At 49.5% G+C, this 22,605-nt stretch overlaps 1 protein-coding gene across 4 annotated transcripts in view; it reads right to left on the bottom strand.

The window, feature by feature from the left end:
• COL27A1 (collagen type XXVII alpha 1 chain) overlaps positions 1-22,605 on the bottom strand; it is a 90,263-nt gene that overhangs the window by 66,243 nt on the left and 1,415 nt on the right. The gene's annotated exons all lie outside the window — the stretch shown is intronic.

The following is a 22,605-nucleotide window of genomic DNA, read 5'->3' as shown; positions in this document are numbered from 1 at the left end:
CTTTAGGATTTTTCCTCCTGAGAAGCTGAGAGGCCTCAGGAAAAAAATGTAAACAATGATTATCTGCTGCTGTGGAATGCAACAGGTGCATCTGGGATTGGCCCATGTTGGATGTTTGTAATTAATGGCCAATCACAGTCAGCTGGCTCAGACTCTCTGGCCGAGACACAAGGCTTTGTTATTCATTCCTTCTTATTCTATTCTTAGCCAGCCTTCTGATGAAATCCTTTCTTCTATTCTTTTAGTATAGTTTTAATGTAATATATATAATAAAATAATAAATCAAGCCTTTTGAAACATGGAGTCAGATCCTTGTCTCTTCCCTCAACCTGAGACCCCTGTGAACACTATCACATATACTAATACATTTCTATTTGTTTTTTAGTTTTCCTAATAAAGAACTGTTATTCCTACTCCCATATCTTTGCCTGGAGAGCATCTTCGTTTCAAAATTATAATAATTCAGAGTGAAGGGGTTTACATTTCCCATTTCAGGGGAGGCTCCTGCCTTCCTTAGCACACACCTGTCTGTTCAAACCAAGACAGCAGCACAGCCTGGGGCAGAGCAATGAATAAAAGAAAACAAGAAAGAGGCAGAGCAGCAGAGCAGAGCAGGGCAGCAGCACCAGCCCCGGCCTTCCCCTCCTGCTCCCTTCAACACCACTCCCAAGAATAAAAAAATAAATTAAAAATGAGTGTTTCCCAGCCTAACAAGCTGCCATTTCACAGCCAAGCAGAGCTCAGATTTTCACCGCAGGCAAAACATGTGCACATTTGTGATTCAGTGCACGCCAGCGGCTGCCAGGTTTCTGTACAAACGATGGAATTGTTGCGGTTTCAACCTTGACTCAACTCCCAAGCGCTCCTCCAAGCTCCTCTGACAGAGCTCATCACCTCCCACCTCTCCCCAACCACTGGTATTTTTACACCCAAATTATCTCTGGGTGCCTGGGAGCCTTCAGATCCCCTGAGGAGCTGCTGCTTCTCTGGGTGTGGGAGTCACTGAGAGCCCCAGCCAAAAGATTTCCTCTTGTAAACTCCTTTCACCAGCCCAGATCGAGCCCACAGTGCTGGAACCAGAGCTCAGGAGCCTGTGGGCAAATAAACAAACCTCAACCAAGGTTTTATTCATGTGCAGAGAAGCTGCCAAAGCCCAAAAATGGGGCTGGAGGCACCACTTAGCCAAATCCCAGGAGGGGCTCAACCCTCTGGAGCTCCATGGGCCACATCCTGGGCTGGGCAGGCTCCACAAGTTGGAAATTTGGGTGAGGATGAGCATGGAAGGGGCTGGAGAAGCTTCCAGCAACTTCCAGCATGGATGAGATCCCACAGAGTGTTGGAACTCAGCACATCCCTTTGGATGTCCAGAGTTGCTGAGGACCCCGCTGGGGGCCTTGGAGACCCTGGCATGCTGCCCAGAGCACCTGGGGATTTGATTGTGACCCCTGGAGCAAGTTACCAGCTTTGTGTGAGGACCTGAAAGTCACACAGGTTTGAATGGTGTAATAATAAAATGATCACAGGGTGAAAATGTAGATTTTAGGATTTTTGGTATGGGGGTTATGGGGACAAGATGGAGGAACTTGGGTGTGTCCAGCCTTTCTTTCTCCTTCTTCTTGTTCTCCATTTTCTGCAGTGCTGTTGGCACTTTGGGATTGGTTTAGAGTAGAAGTGCTCTGTCTGACACAGGTGATGGGTATTGGGAATTCAGTGTAAATATGTTATAGGTAGTTTGTAGTATAAAAGGACAACTCAGAGTGCCTGTGGCTGCCCTGCTGAGCAGATCTTGGCTGGGCAGAAAGAAAATTTTATAGATAAGAATTAATAAACAACCTCAAGACCAAAAAATGAAGAGTCCAAACTCGTTCTTCAGTTGTGCAGGCCAAAGCAGAAACGTCCTGCACATCTCGGGCAGCAATTATCAACAGCAACCCAAGAACAGAGGACACGCTCAACAGGAGCAAAATGCAAAATCCCCTTGCTGGATATGGGCTCCTCCATCCCTTTTTCCTCTCCAGGGTTCAAAATCCTCAAGTTCCCCCTGAAAAACTTCCTATCCAAGGCCTGGCTCGTGCCCATTCCTGTATTTTCTGCTTCAAAGGCTGCCTCACAGCATCCCACCAGCAATAATGATTTCCCAGCTCAAACCAATCTTCCTTTCTCTCTATTTCTTCACTAACCTAAAGAATTCCCCAGAGGGTTTTTTTTTTATGCAGTAGAACCCAGAGGAAAATCTATTTTTTCCCCCTCAAAATTGCAGTTTTTGAGGATTATTTATCACAAGTGAAGCTGAGAAGAGCCCAGGTCAGACAGACTCCCCCATCCCACTGCCTCTGCAGGGATTTGGGTGGATTTGGGGAGAGCCCCAGACAAGTCTTGTTTGAACAGCAGAGATGTCTCTGCCTTGTAAAAAAAATATATATATAAAAAAATCTGCTCTTCATTCCTCCCTCTGCCTTTGAGCAGGGGAAAACATTTGTTAGTGATTCATCACTTCCCTGAGCAGCCCAGACTGAGGAAAGGATGGATTTGGGATGTGGGGGAGCTCTCAGGGTTAAAGGGAATTGCTGGAGAGAAATCATGTGTCAAACAGAAAACTTTCCCTGTATTCGAATTAAAAAAAAAAAAAGGAAAATGAGTCAGTTTGAGTCAGCCCAGAAATGAAAGGCTTCACCTCTGTGGATGAACTGCCTCTTTCTTGTTTTCTTTTATTCAGTGCAAGTTCACTTTAATTAACTGAAAGTGAAAATTCAGTGTTTTTTTTAACCCTGGAGATGACAGGACATTTCCTCCCTCCCCCAGTAAACCACTTTTTGGGTTTTTAATTTTATTCTTTTTTTTTACTTTTCACAAACCCCAGGAAACCCAACAGTTCCAACAGGCTGGAGTTTCACTCCCACTTCATGATTGGAAATTTTCCAATTTTCCACCTGCTCAGACCCAGTTTCACCAGCCCTGCTTCAGCTTCCACCAAGTCCAATGAACTCCAGACTCCTGAGCCCACCCTCCCTCAATTCCCTGTTCCTTTAGCTGGAAGCAGCCTGAAGAACACTCCCAAGCAGAGAATTCCTCTATATTGTTCTATTTTCTCTAATTCCTCTACAATATTCTACTTTCTATAATTCCTCTATATTGTTCTATTTTCTCTAATTCCTCTATAGTCTTCTATTTTCTCTAATTCCTCTATAATATTCTATTTTCTATAATTCCTCTATAATATTCTTCTATTTTCTCAAATTCCTCTATATTCTTCTATTCCACATCTTCTGTTCCAGTGCCTCAGAATCCTCTGGATTCTCTCATCTCTGACAATGCAGCCAATATTTTGCTGCATCTCCATTCCATCTCATTTTCAAGCCACCTCCAGAACACAAAAAACTTTGGAGCAGTGAAGAGGAACCCTGGAATTCCCACCTTTATGGACACACACGGGTTGGAAAACACCAGGACATCACCTATAACCCACCCTGGAATGCTGAAAATAAAGAAGAAAACCTAAATCCATGAATCCTGAGTGGAAAAGTAGGATTTGCTAAGCTACAACAATATTTCACACTGTGCCCCCACAGTGCCAGGAATTATTTTTTTAAGCTTTATTTTGTATTCAGTACCACAGTGGGAGAAATCCTCCTCCTGCTGGAAGGTTTCAAGGTTTCTCTTTCCAAGACAATACAACATTCCCAGCTGGTGAAAAGCAATCCTGGGCACCTGGCATTGGCTCTCAGTGCCAGGAAGGGAGAGAGCCACGGCATGGGGAGGTCAGGGGGGTTTTCCATGGACCCTGGGTGTCCCCAAGGCTCTGCGAGGTGCCCAGCCTTGGGTGGGCATCCCTGGGCACCCCTGGCAGCGCTGCCCAAAGGCTCCCAGAGCTCTGGCAGCACAGCTCTGCCCCTCAGAGAAGGACAGAGCTTCTCTCCTTCTTTTTTGAGAAAAATATCGCTAAAAATATCCCGAAAACATCCCTAAAAAAATGAACCACTCTGCAAATCTCCCCGAGAGCCTGCAGTGGTGCAGACACCACGGGTTGGCTGCTCCTGCTGCACACCTGCATTTCCTGAGGGCACAAACCCTCAAATCCCTGTCCAACTGCAGCAATTCCTGCAGGATTTATCCATCCAGCAGCGAGCAGAGCTCCTCCAAACCCACCGGGCTGCCTTTGTTTTGCAGTCATCAGATTAAATGTCCTGGAGATTGCTGCAGCAGCTCTCCTGCTGGGCTTGGAGCAGCGTTCCAGCCTTCCCAGCACACTCCAGTGCTCTGGGAGCAGCAGGACCACGTGAAGGAATGGCTCTGCTGCTTTTTTCTAGGTTTGGAAGTGAAGCAAACAAAGAAAAGTAATGTGAAAAGTGGAGTTGGCATGAGCTGCTGTGCCATTCCCATCAAACCTGCAGTAAAAGAAAGACTCCAAGGGATCAGCTCAGCTCTAAATATTGAATTGTTTTAATTCACTGACAGAACAAGGTTAAATCACACATCTGCAAAGCCGTGGGGATGTTCCCTCTCTGCCACAGCCAGGACACTGCTGCAGGATGTGGGCAGGCTCAAACACCATAAAATATTTGATTCCTGCATTTCAGGAGCCTGCCCAGCCCTCCTAAGTCCAACCATCCCCCCAGCTCTGCCAAGGCTACCACTGACCCAGGTCCCCAAGTGCCACCTCCCGGGATGGGCACTCCAGACCTCCCTGGGCAGCCCCTGCCAATGTTTAATCACCCTTTCCATGAGGAAATTCCTGCTGGTGCCCACCCTGAGGCTGCTCCCTCTCCTCCTGTCCCTGTTTCCTGGAGCAGGGCAGGCATGGCAGGGATGTGATCAGGATGTCTCTGGCTCATCTGGAGCTTGCTCTGAGCCTCTGTGGCTCAGCTGATCCAGATCTGCTGGATTAGGGAAGCAGCCAGGTGAGGGAAAACACACTCTGCTTTTGTGGCTGCCATGAATAAAACAGCAGCCAGTTTAGAACCCCAGGATCATTTAGGCTGGAAAAGGTTTCCACATCATCTAGTTCCACCTGTGCCCAATCCCCACCTTGTCCCCAGCCCAGAGCACTCAGTGCCACCTCCAGCCCTTCCTGGGACACCTCCAGGGATGGGCACTCCAAACCTCCCTGGGCAGTCCCTGGCAATATTTAATCACCCTTTCCATGGGGAAATTCCTGCTGTGCCCACCCTGAGCCTCCCCCTGAGGCCGTTCCCTCTGCTCCTGTCCCTGTTCCCTGGAGCACAGCCCGACCACCCGTCTGTCCCCTCCTGTCAGGAGCTGTGCAGAGCCACAAGGGCCCCCTGAGCCTCCTTTGCTCCAGGCTGAGCCCCTGCCCAGCTCCCTCAGCCCCTCCTGGGGCTCCACTCCGTTCCCTTCCTTGGGAAGCAGCAATTCCCAACTCCTGGGCTGCTTTATCAGCCCATTTATCTCAGCTACTTCCAGCCCTATTCTGTTTCCAATCAGCATCCCCGACCTCGCTCAGGCCTGTGGGAATTCCAGTAAAAGCCTGGAAGGAGTAGAGAAATGAAACAAAAACACATCGAGGGAGATTAAATGGGGAAAGGCAACTAACTGTGTGCAGTGGAAAGGAGCAGGGTTCATGTTCTCACATCTGCTGGGTGCAGAGCTGGGGGGGCTGAGCATGGGGAAGGGGCACCCCACAGCCAGGTTTGGGAACTGGGGGCAGGAATTGTTCTCCTGCTCAGGGAGCTCTGTGTGTGCCCCACATCCAGGTTTGGGAATTGTTCTCCTGCTCAGAAAGCTCTGTATAAGCTCCCCACAGCCAGGTTTGGGAATTGGGGACAGGAATTATTCCCTTGCTCAGAGAGTTCCATGTGGGCTCCCCACAGCCAGGTTTGGGAATTGTTCTCCTTAGGGAGCTCTGTGTGTGCTCCCCACAGCCAAATTTGGGAACTGGGGGCAGGAATTGTTCCCCAGCCCAAGGAACTCTGTGTGTGCCCCACAGCCAGGTTTGGGAACTGTTCTCCAGCTCAGAGAGCTCCATGTGGGCTCCTCACTGCCAGGTTTGGGTGCAGGAATTGTTCTCCTGCTCTGGGAATTCTGTGTGGGCTCCCCACAGCCAAATTTGGGAATTGGGGGCAGGAATTGCTCTCCCGCTCAGGGAACACGGTGTAAGCTCCCCACAGCCAGTTTTGGGTGCAGAAAAAATGGTTCTCCAGCTCAGGGAGCTCTTTGTGTGCCACACAGTCAGATTTGGAAATTGTTATTCTCAGGGAGCTCTGTGTGAGTTCCCCACAACCAGGTTTGGGAATTGGGGGCAGGAATTGTTCCCTTGCTCAGAGAGTTCCATGTGGGCTCCTCACAGCCAGGTTTGGGGATTGTTCCCCTCAGGGAGCTCTGTGTGGGCTCTCCACAGCCAGGTTTGGGAATTGGGGGCAGGAATTGTTCCCTTGCTCAGAGAGCTCCACGTGGGCTCCCCACAGCCAGGTTTGGGAACTGTTCTCCTCAGGGAATTCAGTGTGTGCCCCTCGGATGCTGCCCTGCCCAGGGCTCCTCCAGGCCACAGCAGCTCTGTCCCCACTCCTGAGGCACAGCCACAGCTGGGAGAGAGCCCAGCGCCTTTAAAGGGTCCCAAGTGGGGAGCAAATATTCACTGGGGTTGTCAGCAGCTCCTTGGGAATCATCAGGGCACAGGAAAGGCACAGGAGTGAAGGGAGGGAGCCCCACTGCCCCCAAGCAGCAGGGCTGGAAGGATAAATCAACCAAAAATCACCAGCAGAGCAGGCAGAGCAGCAAGGGAGGTGATTGTGCCCCTCTCATAGACCCAATCTCTTACAGAGGGTCCCCTCTGGTGTCCCCAGCACAGGGAGGACCTGGAGCTGCTGGATTGAATCCAGAGGAGGCCACGGAGCTGCTCCAGGGCTGGAGCCAGGCTGGCAGAGCTGGGGGTGCTCACCTGGAGAGGAGAAGCTCCAGGGAGAGCTCAGAGCCCCTGCCAGGGCCTGAAGGGGCTCCAGGAGAGCTGGGGAGGGACTGGGGACAAGGGATGGAGGGACAGGACACAGGGAATGGCTCCCACTGCCAGAGGGCAGGGATGGATGGGATATTGGGAATTGGGAATTGTTCCCTGTGAGGGTGGGCAGGCCCTGGCACAGGGTGCCCAGAGCAGCTGTGGCTGCCCCTGGATCCCTGGCAGTGCCCAAGGCCAGGCTGGGCAGGGCTGGGAGCAGCCTGGGACAGTGGGAGGTGTCCCTGCCATGGCAGGGGTGGCACTGGGTGGCATTTAATTTCCCTTCCCACCCAAACCATTATGGGATTCCATGAAAAAACCTTCCTTGGGTCAACACAGATCCAATCCCTACCAAGCTGCAGCAGAGCCATGTTCACAACCTGTTTCTGCAAGGGGGAAAATAAACACAGCAAATTAAAACCAACAGCACAGGAGTTGTTTTAATCAGCATCAGGAGGTCATTCCAAGGTGAATTCCCAGCCATGCCCTCTCCCTGTCCTGCAGCTCACACCTTCCTGGGGAGGAGATTTAATTTAGGGTTTTCTCCAACATGGGCAGGATCCTCTGGGCTGGAAATCCAATCCCAGTTCAGGATAAGAACCACAGAGCCCTCGGAGTGGCTTTGGAGCAGCTTTGGGAGCACTCCCCACTTGCTGATGCACACCCAGACTGAATGCTCCAGCTGCTGCTTCATTAACAGCTCTGAACCTCTCGTTAATTAAACTTCCTGAGCCTCACAGCCATGGAGAAAAGCATGGAAAACCTGACTGCTCATGGTGCACAAAAACCGGACACAAAAAGTTCAAAGCCAATTTTTTATTATTTATTATTTTTAAACTTATTTTTGGCTTTTTTTTTGGTTTTTTGGGGTTTTTTGGGGGGAAGAGTTAGGGGGCTTTTGGGGTTGGAGTTGTTTTGGGGTTCTTTTAGGTTTTTTGTTTGTTTGTTTTTGTTGGTCTTTTTGTTTCCATTTTTTTGTTTGGTTGGGTGTTTTGGTGGTTTTTTTTTTGTTTCTTTTTTTGGTAGTTTTTTGTTTGCTTTTTGTTGTTTTGGTTTGGTTTTGTTTGTTTGGGGTTTTTTTGTGGGTTTGTTTTTTTTTTTTGTTGGTGGTGGTGCGGGTTTTTTTGGTGTTTTTTTTTTTTTTTTTGTTCTTTTGCTTGGTTGGTTTTGGGAATTTTTTAGTTTTTTCTTTAGGCCAGGAGCTCATGATCCCATCTGGAAAATCATCCAGCCCCTCTCCATGCTCAGCATCATGCCAGTGTTCATCCACCACACCCCAGCCCTGATGAAAGCTTCCATCTCCTCATTAATTCTAACACCAGGCTGGGCCATGCCTGTCCCACTCCTGCCCAGCCCCAAACCCCTCCCTGGCTGCAGCACCAGGCTCAGGGTGGTGCCAAGTGGGGAATTCACCCCTGCAGTGCCCACCCTAGAGAGAAACCCCTCACCTTCCTCCACAGAGGCACCTCCAGAGGGGCTCTGGGCAAGGAGCAGCCCCAGGGAGAACCTTCCCAGCTCCAGGAGCTGCTGAGGTTGTGACCCATCCTCCCCTGCCCAAAGTCCCCTGCCCACTGTGCCACCCCTGCCCCTGGCCAGGCCAAACATCGTCACATTCACATTCTCTGGAAAAATCCCTTCACCCAGGGTTTTTCTCCTGGGAAGCTGAGCAGCCTCAGAGAAAAGGAAAACAATTCTGATCTCATTTGCTTCTCCTGTGCTGTGCTCATGTGGAATGTGTTTGGAGATTGTTCACCCACAGGTGATTGTTCCATTGCATTCTGCTGGGAGTTGTTTTCACTCTATGGCCAATCAGGGCCAAGCTGTGTCAGGGCTCTGGAGAGAGTCAGGAGTTTCCATTATTATCTTTTTAGCATTCTGTAAGTATCCTTTCTGTATTCTTTAGTGTAGTATAGTATTCTTTAATATAATATAGTAATATAAAGTAATAAATTATAAATATAATATAAATGTATTATATTTATAATATATTTGTAAATTATAAATATACTTTATTAATATGTTTTAATATAATAAGTAAAATTTAGATATAATATTTAAATATATTTATAAATATATTAACTTTATAAAGTAATAAATTAGCCTTCTGAGAACATGGAGTCAGATTCATCATTCCTGCCTTCATCAGGGCACCCTGCAAATACAATAAAACATCCCAGGAACCTCTTGGCTCTCTGGATGGAGGAATCCTCCCTGACACCCAGGGTTACCCATGGAAAAGGAGGAAGAGGAGGAAAAGGCTGTTTTCCCCTTCCTTCATGGCCCGGAGAAGATAAAGCCATGAGGTCTGGGGTGTTCTCCTGCGGGTCTGCAGCCCAGCCCAGGGAACATCCCAGCTGCTGCAGGCATCAGAGGGAGATTCACCAGAACCAGAAGGGTTTCCTCTTCAAAATATCCCCTAAAATGCATTCCTGGAAGCCAGGAGTGCACAGCAGCCAAGAGGGGATCAGGCTGGATCCATCCAGGACCACTCCTCACCCTTTGACACTCAAACTTCCAGCAGAGCCCCCACACCCTTCTGCTGGAGGAACCTATTCCTGAAAAGCTGAGAGGAGCAGGGATGCTGGGGCCACCCCTGTCCTTGGGGGGGTCCCTTTGAGGGCTGTCCCCACCACCACACCAGGGCTGGAGAGGGAACACAAGGAGCCTGGGAGGGCCTGGGCCGCACGTGCCTGCCAGATGCTGCTGTTGAGCAGGAGGGGAGCTGGGGGTCAGGGTCAGCAGCGAGGCCTGCCCGGGTTCCTGCAGCAGGGGCCGTGCAGGGGGGAGGCAGCCAGGGGGAGGAAATACCAGCCCGGGGGAGGGAAAGCCATCCCGGGTGGATTCCCGGTCACGTTTGCACATGTCTGGCTGAGGAGAGGCAGGAAGCTGCACGGGAGGAGGCAGAGCAGCCCCACATGCTGGGACAGCCTGGGATGCTCCTTTCTGCATCCCTGTCACACCCTGGGGAGCTGCTTTGGGCTCAGCCTCCTCTCCCCCTGCTCCTTCCCTTCTTTCTCAATTCCCACAATTGCAATTCCCACAAATTGGACAAATCTGGAGCTGTCTCCGTGCCCTGGGAGCTCCTGGAGTGTGTCAGCCCTGCCTGCTTTGCCCATTCTGGGATCAGTTGGCTCCTTGCCCTCGACAGGAGGAAGCTGCAGCCTCTGATGTAACCCCAGCCCCTTCTCCCCAAGGCAGGAGACCAAGCTAAACAAAACCAGACTCTGCAAATCTCAGGAACAAGAGCCCAGACACAAAGGAACAGTATTGTATTTGTTGGGAATGTCCTGAGGAAGGCAGGAACGGTGAATCTGGCTCCATGTTCACAGAAGGCTAATTCATTACTTTATTATACTATATTATATTAAAGAATACTATGCTATACTAACTAAAGAATACAGAAAGGATACTTACAGAATGCTAAAATGATAATAATGAAAACTCTTTCCAGAGCCCTGACACAGCTTGGCCCTGATTGGCCAAAGAGTGAAAACAACTCCCAGCAGAATGCAATGGAACAATCACCTGTGGGTAAACAATCCCCAAACACATTCCACATGAGCACAACACAGGAGAAGCAAATGAGATCAGAATTGTTTTCCTTTTCTCTGAGGCTTCGCAGCTTCCCAGGAGAAAAATCCTGAGCAAAAAAAAATTTTCAGAGAAAATGGAAATGCCACAGAACAGCTCTGGAATTGCCACTCCTGTCCCCACATGTTGGAACCCTGGCTGCTGAGAATTTTAGAATTTCTGTACTGATAGGTATTGGTTCTTAAAACAACACTACATTTGGCTTGAGGCTGTAGAGAAAACTTCTAAAATTGAATGATAAATCTAAGATTACAGGTGTGTAGTTTAAATAGAAGTGTGTAATATCACATAGCAGAAACCTTAGAGTTTAAAGTTTAGTAATGTATATAAGGTTAAATGGAGATTTCAGAGTAGTAACTGCTCTTTCTTCTTTATTTTCCTCTTTATAGATTTAGGTAGTATTGTGTAATTAAATAAAAAGGCCTACATTGTGAGTAGATTGATTATTAAGTCAAAAGTATGATATGAGTGACTGATTATTAAGTGAAAAGTAAAAATAATTTAAATATCATTTCTTAATTTGTTTATCCTTAAAAGATTTTGTAGAGAGAGATATACAGCTCTGTTATATAGTTTGTAAGTGAGGTGCTGTAGAACTCACAATTTGTGAGACTGTAATATAGATAAGAACTAATAAACATGTGAGTCTGAACACGAAATACTGTTTTAAACATTTATTCCTGACCCACAGCAAACAGGGGAGCCAGGCCCAGGTCCCTGGATTGGGATGGAGTTGCCCAGAGCAGCTGCACCATCTCCAGAAGTCTCTTCCAAGGTGAATAATGCCCTGAAAATGTCCCTAAAACACCTCCTACCCCTCCTGCCACTGCACAAATGCACTTGCAATGTCCCAACAGCCATAAACTGGATTTTTTTAGCAGCCCAGCTCTTCCAGAGACCAGGAGGAATTATACCAGTAACACCAGTTGTTGCTGCTGGAGCACCATCACGCCCTGCCCACCAAGAGCCACAACCAAGTGGTACATTTAGGACAGGAAAATATAAAATCAGAATCACTAAATGAAAAAAGCACAAGTATCACACCTAAGCACTGCCTGCCTCCTATAGCTGTACCAGTGAGGAACAGCATTTTTCCTGCTTTAGTTTCATTTTGGGTCCCTTTTTCTCAATCAGCACTCAAAAAATGGTGATACAGGGGTCACTGAGTGTGGGATCTGCTCCTATTGATGCAGGGAAAAAAAAACTCACTGAGATCTGGCCCAGAGCAGCTGTGGCTGCCCCTGGATCCCTGGAAATGCCCAAGGCCAGGCTGGATGGGGTTGGAGCACCCTGGGACAGTGGGAGGTGTCCCCATGGCAGGGGAGGCACTGGATGAGCCTCAACATCCCTTTGAACCCACACCATTCTGTAATTCCATGATTCTGTGCTCTGCTGTCCTACAGAGAACAGGCCAAAGGAAATCTCCAGCTCAATTCCGGCTTTAAGACCAACAGTTGTGGCTGAATTTATAAAAACATCCTTCCCTTTAGGAAAAACATCTCATCTGGATTTAAAGCCTTGCCAGCAGCTGAGAGTACCAAAAGGCAGCCTTGGAGTAGGCCAGGAGCAAATGAAATAATAAATACATGAAACATGTGGGTTGTTGGAGCTGGCCTGGGAGTCACAATTAAAACCAGCAGAGCTGGGAGAGAAAATCAGCAGCACTTTTACTGCAGGAGGTGTAGGGTTTGCAGGATTCCCCAAAGTCTCCTCAAAGGGAGAGGAAAACCACAAGTGAGGCATTACAGGATGGATTCATGTGGCTCCAGAGCTCTGTGTGCCCCAGCAGAGCCTGAGCTCTGCTTTGGGAAGAGCCACTGAGGAAGGCTGTAAGAGCCGAAATGAGAGATGTGGGACTCCAGGGGCTCTCCAAAATGCAGTTTATTGTATCCAAAATGCAGTTTATTGTATCCAAGAGGTTACAGCAGCCCAGGGTGGTGGGTGACAGAGCTGTGCCCACAGCTGTCAGCTCCAGCTGCAGGCAGGCCTGGAGACCCTTTGGGTTTGGTTACAATGCATTAGAGACTTTTCTTTGCTCAGCATCTTCATGCAGTAGGACCAATCTATACCTTAACTATTACCTATAGCCTATCATAACTACTGTAATTACTATGTTCATGTTACTGTTCTCCAATCACTAAAAGTCAGTTTAAGCTAGAAGTTGTTTTTCAGTTTTCTCGCAGTGGAAAATTCTGCGACCTTTTTTCTACTTGCAACTTTGCTGACTTGTTTGCCTGTGCTATCTTTCTGCTTGGTAAAAACATCTTCTTGTTTGGGGTGGGTTTATCCTTTGCTCTAAGCCATAAAAACCCCTTCTAACTAACACACCCTTTGCCTCCTTGGTTATCCAGTGAGACTAGCTCAGCAATCTTTTCTTCAGTATCAAAACTTGCTTCCACCTCTATTCCTTCATCAGACTCAACATTCAAAAATCTTTCTGCTAAGCACACACATCTGTGAGACTTTCTTGTCAAACCTTCATCCCTCCCAACAGAAGGCGTTGCTCAGAGCCTTTTTAACAGCTGAAAGGTTTTCCCTGATAAAGAGCGAAACACCAAAGGCTTCTGTGGGTCTGTGATCTTCCAGGACCTGCCCAGCGGGAGCAGGGTGGCGTCTGCTCCCCACAGGGGCAAGGGGACAGGACCCAGGGAATGGCTCCCAGTGCCAGAGGGCAGGGCTGGATGGGATATTGGGAATTGGGAATTGTTCCCTGTGAGGGTGGGCAGGCCCTGGCACAGGGTGCCCAGAGCAGCTGTGGATTCACAGAATATCTTGAGCTGGGAGGGATTCTTGTATTTGTGGGGAGCCCCAATGAAGGCAGGAATGATGAATCTGACTCCATGTTCTCACAAGGCTAATTCATTATTTTATGATACTATATTATATTAAAGAACACTATACTATCCTAAGGAATACAGAAAGGATTCTTACAGAATGCTAAAAAGATAATAATGAAAACTCCTGACTCTCTCCAGAGCCCTGACACAGCTTGGCCCTGATTGGCCAAAGAGTGAAAACAACTCCCAGCAGAATGCAATGGAACAATCACCTGTGGGTGAACAATCTCCAAACACATTCCACATGAGCACAACACAGGAGAAGCAAATGAGATAAGAATTGTTTTCCTTTTCTCTGAGGCTTCGCAGCTTCCCAGGAGAAAAACCCTGGGTGAAGGGATTTTTCCAGAAAATGTGGCTGTGACAAAGATCACCCAACCCTGTCCCTGCCCAGACCCCCCAGCAACCCCACCCTGGGCAGTGCCCAGCACCTTCTTTTTCACCCAAACCCCAGATGCAGAGTGTGAACCCTTTAGTTTTCCCTCTTTGTCCCTTTTCTTTGCATCTCACTTTAACTCCACACTCCTCAAAATGTCACCATCAGGCCAGGGGGGACCACGTGGCACAATGGCACCATGTCCTGTCTCCTGACGTGAATCCCACCCCATCTTTAATTTGCCATCCTCAAAATTGAAACATCCGATTGAAACACCCAAAACCATCCAAACGCTCCAGGAATGAAAAAAAAAAAAACCAAAAAAAAAAAAAAAAAAAACCAAAAAAAAAACAAACCCCAAAAAAAAAAAAAAAAAAAAAACAAAAAACCAAAAAACCACGAGGAAAAGAAAAAGAAAAAAAGCGCAGGAGTTGATTAAAAATCTGCTCACACAAAAATCGCTGCCAGAAACTGAGATCTGACTTCAAAACTCCTCTGCATCTCTAATGACCTTTTAATAGCTCTCATTACAGAACATCTCCCTCAGCCCTGCCAGAACAGAGCCCAGCATTTGCACAGGCAAAGCCCAGCTGTTTCATTGATCCATTCCAGCACTTCAAACAAGTATTAATAACTCAGCTCTGCCAAATGAAAGGTTCCACTCCTGGCTGCTGTGCCTGCCTTGGATGGCAGCTCGTTTAACCTGCCTCTTTCATCAAGCATTTCCCACTCCCTGCGGGAGCTGCCGTGGAAAATGTGGCTTTGAAATGAAGGTTCAGCAGCAGGGAAGCAGAGAAAGTAATAAATAACATGTATCTCTTGCACTGTGAGCAGAAATTACCTGTGTCATGTACTCCTAATCTTCAGTATAAACACATTTCATTGTTTAGAGAGGAAATCAGAGAATGATGGAATGGTTTGGGTGGGAAGGGAAATTACACTCCTCCAGTGCCACCCCAGCCATGGCAGGGACACCTCCCACTGTCCCAGGCTGCTCCCAGCTCTGCCCAGCCTGGCCTTGGGCACTGCCAGGGATCCAGGGGCAGCCACAGCTGCTCTGGGCACCCTGTGCCAGGGCCTGCCCACCCTCACAGGGAACAATTCCTTCCCATGTTCCTCTATACTGCCGTGTCTCTCTGTCCTGCCTTGTCCCTCTGTCCTGCCATGTCCCTTTGTCCTATTGTGTCCCTCCAACCCAGTGTCTCTCTGTTCCAACACATCCTTCTGTCCCTCCATGTCCCTCCATTCCACTGTGTCCTTCTGTCCTGCTGTGTCCCTCTGTCCTGCCATGTCCCTCCATTCCTCCATGTCCCTCTGTCCTGTTGTGTCTGTCTTGCTGTGTCCCCTCCATCCCTCCATGTCCTTCCGTCCCACCATGTCCCTCTGTCCTATCATGTTCCTCTAGCCTGCTGTGTCTCTTTGTCCCTCCATGTCCCTCTGTCCTGCTGTTTTCCTCTGTCCTGCCATGTCCCTCCATGCCTCCATGTCCCTCCATCCCTCCATACCTCATATCCCTCTTTCCTGCCATGTTCCTCTGTCCCTCCATCCCTCCATGTCCTTCTGTCCTGCCATGTCCCTCCATCCTGTGTGTCCATCCATCCCTCCATGTCCCTCTGTCCTGTCGTGTCCCTCTGTCCTGCCACGTCCCTCCATCTCTCCACATCCCTCCATGTCCCTCTGTCCTGCCACATCCCTCCATCCTGCCATGTCCCTCCATCTCTCCACGTCCCTCTGTCCTGCCGTGTCCCTCCATCGCACTGTGTCCCTCTGTCCTGCCATGTCCCTCTGTCCTGCCATGTCCCTCCATCTCTCCATGTCCCTCCATCTCTCCATGTCCCTCTGTCCTGCCGTGTCCCTCCATCCCTCCATGTCCCTCCATCCCTCCATGTCCCTCCATCCCTCCATGTCCCTCCATCTCTCCACATCCCTCCATCCCTCCATGTCCCTCCATCTCTCCACGTCCCTCTGTCCTGCCGTGTCCCCCCATGTCCCCTCTGCCCTGCCGTGTCCCCGTGTCCCCATCAGCCCCGGGATCAGGGCTCTGTGTCCTGAGCTGCCCCCTCACCCCTCGGGGCTGACACTGCCGGCAATCAGCGCTGCACTAATTGCCCTCATTGAGGCACAGGAACGCCCCGTCAGGGTTGAGGGGCGCTAAACAGAAGCTGATTTTTGTGATTTTGTTGCTCTCTCGAGTTCCTGCAGCGGCAAAGGCACGGGAGGAGGGTGCTTAAATCCTGGGGAGGCTTTTTCCCTTAATTGATGACCCCCAAGAGAGCAAAGCTTTGCATCCGAGCGTGAAAGCAGCCTGAGCACAACAATGCAGGAGCAGCGGGACGGGAATGGCTCTGCCCCGGCCAGGAAGCGCTTCCCTGTGCCAGTGTCCCCAGGTGCCCCGAGCTGAGCATCCCGCAGGGCCGGGGATGCTCACAGAGAACCCTGGGCCATGGCAGGGGACGTGTGGGGATCCACAACATCAGAGGGGTGGGGAAAACTGCAAAAGGCAGAGGCAGCGGAACTGGGACTGGAGCTAAGCAGCAGCCTTGAGATAGGTCAGCAGAAAAAATATTTAAAAAGTAGAAAAGTAATGACAAATAGAACAATGATCTGTGTGTTGATGCTTGTCTAGGAAACTCCCTAAGCTACAGAAAAGTTTATCCAGTGAGATATAAGGAAGTTCTAAGCTTAATAATGGAGCTCTGTGCATTGTACCTTAAGGCTTACAAGAAGGTCTTATATTTGAAATAAGCATTGATTTAACCAAAGGTACAGGTGCTTATATGATTAGATAGAAATACTGTCAGTGTGCTTTTGCTTTGTGTGATTGGTCAAAAAACCTATAAAGTGAGTTGTAACATTAAGTTCTTTGTCTGCTCTCTGAGATGTAAGCTGATGGCATCTTCCCATTGTCATAACCATGTAATGAGGCTTATGCTGGAAAATCAAACAGCTCAAGGCACGTTCCCAGCAGCCCTGTCCTGTTTGTGATTTGTACACAGACCCCAGACAGTGACAGGGACACAGCCAGCCTTGGCAGCTGTGTCACATTCACATTGTCTGGAAAAATCCCTTCACCCAGGGTTTTCTCCTGGGAAGCTGGGAAGCCTCAGAGAAAAGGAAAACAATTCTCATCTCATTTGCTTCTCCTGTGCTGTGCTCATGTGGAATGTGTTTGGAGATTGTTTACCCACAGGTGATTGTTCCATTGCATTCTGCTGGGAGTTGTTTTCACTCTTTGGCCAATCAGGGCCAAGCTGTGTCAGGACTCTGGAGAGAGTCAGGAGTTTTCATTATTATCTTTTTAGCATTCTGTAAGTATCCTTTCTGTATTCTTTAGTATAGTATAGTATAGTATTCTGTAATATAATACAGTATCATAAAATAATAAATTAGCCTTGTGAGAACATGGAGTCAGATTAATCATTCCTGCCTTTATCAGGGCACCCCACAAATACAATAGCTGGGTTTCTCTAAAAACAGGGAGCAAAGCACCAAGAACCCCACTAAGCCTGTGGTGGGGTGGTGGATTGGGTGAGCAGCCTCTGTTTAGGGGAGGGCAATGGGGTTTCTGTGCTCAGATCTGTGCCCCAATGCTCTGCCTGGGCTGACAGGAGCAGAGCCCCCGTGTGCAGCAGCCTGGAAAGAGCTGCAGCACCAGCACAGCCCCTGACACATCCCAGAGCTTCCCTGGGAGGAGGGAGCCTCGTGGGTCCTTTCCAGCTCGGCAGATTCTGTCATTTTCTGGCTGATTCTGTGATCGATTCTGTGATTCTCTGATCGATTCTGTGATTCTATGACTCTGTGGTTTATTCTGTGATTCTGTGATTGATCCTGTGATTCTGCGACTGATTTTGTGACTGGTTCTGTGATTCTGCGACTGATTCTGCGATTCCATTATTGATTCCCTGATGCTGATAGATTTTGTGATTGATTCTGCGACTCTGTGGTTCTGTGATTGACTCTGTGATTGATTCTGTGGTTCTGCGATTGATTCTCTGACTCTGATAGATTTTGTGATTGATTCTGTAACTTTCTGGTTCTGTGGTCGATTCTGTGACTCTGTGGTTGATTCTGTGGCTCTGTGATTCATTCTGTGACTCTGATAGATTTTGTGATTGATTCTGTGGTTCTGTGATCCTCCCTCACTCCCAGCAAAGCTGAGCCCTGACCCTGCACCCAGCAGGGCCACAAGGACCCATCCCATCACCCAGGATCCATTGATATCCCCCAGCTTTCCCTCCCAGCCAAGCCCCAGACCCCAAACCCCCTGAGGAGCCCCAGACCCCACAACCTGCAGTGTCCAGGGAACATCCCCTCCTCAGAGCTGAGCTCTAAAACCGTTCCCAGCTCCTGCCAGGGCACCACAGCCAGAATCCCTGTCCCACACAGGCAGTGCCAGCCCTGGGCTGGCTGTGAGAGCCGTGTCATGTGTAAATAAACACAGAAATTCATCTGCAGCACACCCTGAATGCACACAAAGAGCCCCAGCTGCCTCAGCCAGGGAGGCACCGACGTTACGTCACCCACGGCCAGGACTCAACCAGGAGCAGATGGCTGCTCCTCCTGCAAGGAATTAGGAGCTTTCTGGGAGCCTGCCCAGAGGAAGGAGGTGTGGGCAGCCTCTCTGAGCTGCCTCTCACACCAGACTCTGTGTCTGCCCTGGAATCTCCCACATAAGCCCAGCCTGGATCAGTTTGGGTTTGACACTGGGAGCTGGAGGGTCTGGACAAGGTTTAGGTGAGACACAGCCCACACCATGTCCATTTAGGTGTGACACTCAGCCCTGACCATGTCCATGCAGGTGAGACACTCAGCTCACACCATATCCAGGTGTGACACTCAGCCCAGACCATGTCGAGGTGTGACACTCAGCCCAGACCATGTCCATTTAGGTGTGACACTCAGCCCTGACCATGTCCATTCAGGTGTGACACTCAGCCCACACCATGTCCAGGTGTGACACTCAGCCCTGACCATGTCCATGCAGGTGAGACACTCATCCCAGACCATGTCATGTCCCTTCAGGTGTGACACTCAGCCCAGACCATGTCCATTTAGGTGTGACACTCATCCCAGACCATGTCCAGGTGAGACACTCAGCCCAGACCATGTCCATTCAGGTGTGACACTCAGCCCACACCATGTCCAGGTGTGACACAGCCCACACCATGTCATGTCCATTTAGGTGTGACACTCAGCCCAGACCATGTCCAGGTGTGACACTCAGCCCACACCATGTCATGTCCATGCAGGTGAGACACTCAGCCCACACCATATCCAGGTGAGACACTCAGCCCACACCATGTCCCTTCAGGTGTGACACTCAGCCCAGACCATGTCCAGGTGTGACACTCAGCCCTGACCATGTCCAGGTGTGACACTCAGCCCACACCATGTCATGTCCATTCAGGTGTGACACTCAGCTCACACCATATCCAGGTGAGACACTCAGCCCACACCATATCCACGTGAGACACTCAGCCCACACCATGTCCCTTCAGGTGTGACACTCAGCCCAGACCATGTCCAGGTGTGACACTCAGCTCACACCATGTCATGTTCATTCAGGTGTGACACTCAGCCCTGACCATGTCCATGCAGGTGAGACACTCAGCCCACACCATGTCCATGCAGGTGAGACACTCAGCTCACACCATGTCCATGCAGGTGAGACACTCAGCCCAGACTGTCCCCCTTCCCATGGCAATGATGTTTGTCTGCTCCAGCTCAGCTCCTGGGAGCTGCTCTGACCCCAAGGCTGCAGGATGATCCATTCCACCTCTCTGGAAAATCTCCCTCTAAGGAACAGCACTTGAAACCCTTCCCCACTCCAGAGTTTAAATTGGATGATTTCCACATACTGAGGTGCAGAAAATAGAGGTGGAAGCAGCTCTGGCATCTTTCTGTGCTCTGTGGTGGCACAGGGGACATGGGCTGTGAGTACCAGAGCCAGCTCAGAGCTGGGCCTGGATCTGCAGGGAAAGAAGCTTTAGGAAATGAGGCTTGTGCTGAAGTTTTGGGGTTTTTATTTGGTCTAATCTGGAGGGATCTCGTGGGGATGCAGCCAAACATCAGCTCTGCACTCCAGCTTCCAAAACATTTTGAAGGCAGGGATCCTGGGAACAGCTGGGAAGCTTGGGCTGGAAGTTCTCAAATAATCCAGCATGAGACAGACTTAAAACAGAGAGAGACTTTTCAATCCAAGCTCCAGGGAGAGCTCAGAGCCCCTGACAGAGCCTGAAGGGGCTCCAGGAGAGCTGGAGAGGGACTGGGGACAGGGGATGGAGGGACAGGACACAGGGAATGGCTCCCACTGCCAGAGGGCAGGGCTGGGTGGGATATTGGGAATTGGGAATTGTTCCCTGTGAGGGTGGGCAGGCCCTGGCACAGGGTGCCCAGAGCAGCTGGGGCTGCCCCTGGATCCCTGGCAGTGCCCAAGGCCAGGCTGGGCAGGGCTGGGAGCACCTGGGACAGTGGGAGGTGTCCCTGCCATGGCTGGGCTGGCACTGGATGGGATTTATTGTCTCTTCCAACCCAAAACATTCTGGGATTCTATGAAAGCAACCTAAGAAAGGATAACAGAGCAGGCTGCCATGGTGGGGCAGCCTTCAAGGGCAGCTCTTTATCAAAGGTGTTTATTCTCCCTGTTTCCCACTCTCCCAAGTTTTCTTCAGGGATGCATGGCCCATCTCCTGTTGTGGGAAGTGGTGGCAGTGCCTGGCCATGCCCTGACCCTCAGGCTCCCTTCAGTACCAGCCCTTCCTTTTTCAGGAAAATAGTGTCAGGCCAGGTAGAAATTATTTTCCAATCCTAATTTATTATTTCTCAGATGGATGATAAAATCCTAAAGCTCTGGTGCCTGTTGTGAGCACCATGAGCATCTGTGCAACAGGAAAGCAAAAAAAAACCAACCTGGAAATTATGACTTTGATAACCCAGATATCAGATATGTGCCTGGCACAGATGTGGCTCAGTGGGAGAAGAATCGATGCTGATTCAACTGAAACAACAACTGCTCACTTCCAAAAATACCCGTAAAAACCCACGGTCACCTCCCAAGCCTTCCCATGCTCTCAGATCCCGATTTTACCCTCAATTGTAGATGAATAAATTCTATTGTAGCATCTTTCTGGTTTGCAACAGGGATTTGAGACTTAACTTCAGGATAACTGGTAGAGCAGCTGCTGTTCTTGTTCCCTGGGGCCATTTCCAGGCTGGAATTCCCAAAGCAGCCAAGCCAGAGGCAGCTGGGTGTACCAGGGTCAGTGCAAGGGGGGTACAAGAGAAGGGATCAAGAGAAAGTATTTGAGGGAAAGCAGGAACCCACCTCCTCCCTATTCCCAGATTAAAGGATTTTAGGGAAAAGGGTCCTTCATCCAGCAGAAAACGCTGGAAAATGATGCCCAGCAAACACAGAGTTCACATCAGGAAATCCTTCAAACCGATGTGAAGCACAAACCCAGGCAGGATTTTTCCTCCTGCCACGAAGGAGCTCAGGGATAAAAGCTGGGTTGTGAAAATCTCCTGGTGGGCTCTGTCTGGGCTTCCCAGCACCCCTGAGAGCCGCCAGGGTTGGGTTTTCCATGCCCTGCCCTCAGGGGAAGGCTCCCAGCTGCTCTCTGTGCTGGGGGCACAGGCAGTGACCCCTGTGTTTATCCCACTTTAAATGCACAATTTAGGCTCTTGTCAAGGGGAAAAAAATTGGTAATTCCATATAATTGCCTAATTAAGGATGTCCTGACACTCCATAGAATGGAGGGTCAAATGGAAACGGCACAAAGAGTACAAATCTGGGATTCTGGAGTTGTAAGAAGCTGGACTTGGAACTAGTTAAGATTATCAGCATCACAAACATGATTAAATAAAAATAAATATATTTATAAAAAGATATATAAACCACATGCAATTATACACAGACAGCACTGATACAACACAATTTATATCTAATTTTCCATATTTTCATCAGGTTCAATGTTTCATTTACCAAGTCCATGTGCACATTCCCAAAAGACCCCAGATCTGAGCATCTTGCCCAATGCTGGATATGACATTTTGGAATCTCAGGCCTCCAGCAGGATAATTTCCTGCAAACCTACTTTTCCCAAAACCTCAAGAAAGAAATGCCATCTGCAGGAGCCAAGCCCTGCATTTTCGGATGCATCCCTTAATTAAGCAGACTTAATTGGACGACTCCAGCTTTAATTAATGGCAAATTGTTTGTGCGCTTTCCTTTCTGGATCTCATTCCCAGATGGGATTTTCTGGGTTGATTTGGGGGAGTTTTGTGCTTTGCAGAGTGGGGTTGCAACTATCATTTATGGCATTTCCTGAGGGAAAAGTGGCTCCCAGGAGCTCGGGGGCTGCTGGGCTCCCACTGAGCCAAGGAGCTCCTCACATTCCCCTCCTTGTGAACCAGAGCAGCCAGGAATGGTGGGGGGAGCCCAGGGATGGAGGGACAGGACACAGGGAATGTCTCCCACTGCCAGAGGGCAGGGCTGGATGGGATATTGGGAATTAGGAATTGTTCCCTGGCAGGGTGGGCAGGCCCTGGCACAGGGTGCCCAGAGCAGCTGTGGCTGCCCCTGGATCCCTGGCAGTGCCCAAGGCCAGGCTGGGCAGGGCTGGGAGCACCTGGGACAGTGGGAGGGGTCCCTGCCATGGTTGGGGAGAACCAAGCTGAGCTCTGAGTCCCTTCCGACCCAAATCAGTTTAGGATTCTGTGATTCCGTGATGTGAGACACCCAAGAAGCCACCCACAAATCCCAGCAATCCCCCTGCTCTGTGCCGCGGGGAGAGGGACCCGTCCAGGCACCTCTGTGACACAGGGACCTCCAAAAAGCTCCATCCCTGCCGGTC

This window comes from Melospiza melodia, chromosome 22, assembly GCF_035770615.1.
Source record: "Melospiza melodia melodia isolate bMelMel2 chromosome 22, bMelMel2.pri, whole genome shotgun sequence".
Classification (NCBI taxonomy): domain Eukaryota; kingdom Metazoa; phylum Chordata; class Aves; order Passeriformes; family Passerellidae; genus Melospiza; species Melospiza melodia.
Note: the sequence above shows the minus strand (reverse complement) of the source record. Positions and strands in the feature narration are given on the sequence as shown.